The following is a 1833-nucleotide window of genomic DNA, read 5'->3' as shown; positions in this document are numbered from 1 at the left end:
AAATCGACTCCTACGCCACCTGGCGACTTGTTTTTTTGCAGTGGTATTGTCTTTTCTATTGTCAATACACATCTCAAATATGAGGTGAATCGGACCATAAATACGGGTTTTACTAATAGCTCGACTCCTAGTGCCACCTAGCGGTTGACAAATTAAAGAAACAAATATCATAAAAATCGGTCCAGCCGTTCTTGAGTTATAAATGGTGTAACTAACGCGACTTTGTTTTATATATATAGATATATACAATCCGATGTTCGGGATAGTATTTTTAATATACCAGCAATATATGTAAAAGTAGTGGCGGCTGCTGTAGAGTAGTTATTAGCAGTGCGCGCTACCATTACGCAGCACCAGAGTTCAAGCCGAGTTTCCCACCAACATCAAAATATAAAAAACAAACAAGTTTTTTTCCAATAGCGGTCGTCCCTCTGCTGGTAATAGTAAACCTCCGAGTGTATTCTGTCAAGAAAACAACTTCTCATAAAAATACAATTGCCGTTCGGAGTCCTTTACTTTGTGTGACAAAATCAAGGCGCACGGCACATATCGGAGGAGAAGCTAGGCCAAACACTAACATATTGTGTAAGCGCTAATCTGCATATCGTCGTTTAAAGTACAAAAGCGCGTATCGTGGTTCAGCAAAACCTCGTAACTGATATTTGTGCCAAAAGAGATATTTGCTCACCGGAAGCTCCTATCATCAAGCCCTTAATCATTTATACTAAAATTTCGATACTTAGACATAAAAAGAGATAAGTAAATTTAAAAGAGAGAAACGTTTTTAGTTAGGACAAGTTTTACTCTCTCCTGTAAAATTTAGGCCACCTCACATACGAGGTTTTGTATTTTCTTGATGCGCGGTTTTGTACTACAAATGACGATATGTACATATTTTGGTGCCTTTTCAAGTATAAAATCCATTGAGAAACGAAAGAAAACGGCATCCCTGTGATTTGAACTTATGAAAAACGTTTTTAATATGACAGACAAAAAACGTAAACAAGCAATTTCTGAACAAAAAACGGCTTATCCACAAAGATGTTTGAATGGAAGCATTACAGATATGAAAAAATGGCNGGTTTATCCACAAAGATGTTTGAATGGAAGCATTACAGATATGAAAAAATGGCAAACCGCAAGGCTTTATTGGCAGTAGGTCCTTTTTAAAGAAGAAGAAAATAAGCTTCTACATAGTTTCGAAATTAGCACAAAATGAAATTTTTTTGTTTGTTGTTTACAAAAAAATACTTGGCAAGCATATAAGTCAAAATTGTGTTTCATTCATTTCTTCATAGACTTATTCATAGGCTTATTAACAGATTCATACCATGTAAATGCACCATTAAGTATTACAATTGTAAACATTAGGTTACAGGCCTCAGGTAGCGAAATAAATTTAACGACATTTTAAAGCTTTTGGGACGAAAAATATTGATATTTTTTGCAGCCCCGAAAATCTTTATTTTGACTCCAAAATACTATTAAAATTATCTTCAAATCAGAGAAGTTTTAACCGACCCAGTACAATTTACAGACTGCACATGTGCGTACATACATATATAAAACAAGTAAGAAAGTCTAAATTCGGGCGGAGCCGAACATTAAATACCTGGCGCAAGTATTAAATATATGTTTTTTCACCCTTCCGAAACCTTCCGCTAGATGGTAAGCCGAGGTGTATCAATTTTGAGTAAATTAGCGTCCTTCAATTTCGAAATATTGAAGTTTCAAGCATTTCTTAAATTTACCGTTATATGAGAATCGGCCGTTATTTTAGTCCGATTTCAATAATTTTCAACGTTTTGCTTACACGTGGCAAGTACAATAACC

The sequence above is a fragment of the Rhagoletis zephyria genome, unplaced genomic scaffold, assembly GCF_001687245.7.
Source record: "Rhagoletis zephyria isolate East Lansing unplaced genomic scaffold, Rhagoletis_zephyria_1.1 Rzeph_scaffold_00045, whole genome shotgun sequence".
NCBI classification, from domain to species: domain Eukaryota; kingdom Metazoa; phylum Arthropoda; class Insecta; order Diptera; family Tephritidae; genus Rhagoletis; species Rhagoletis zephyria.
Note: the sequence above shows the minus strand (reverse complement) of the source record.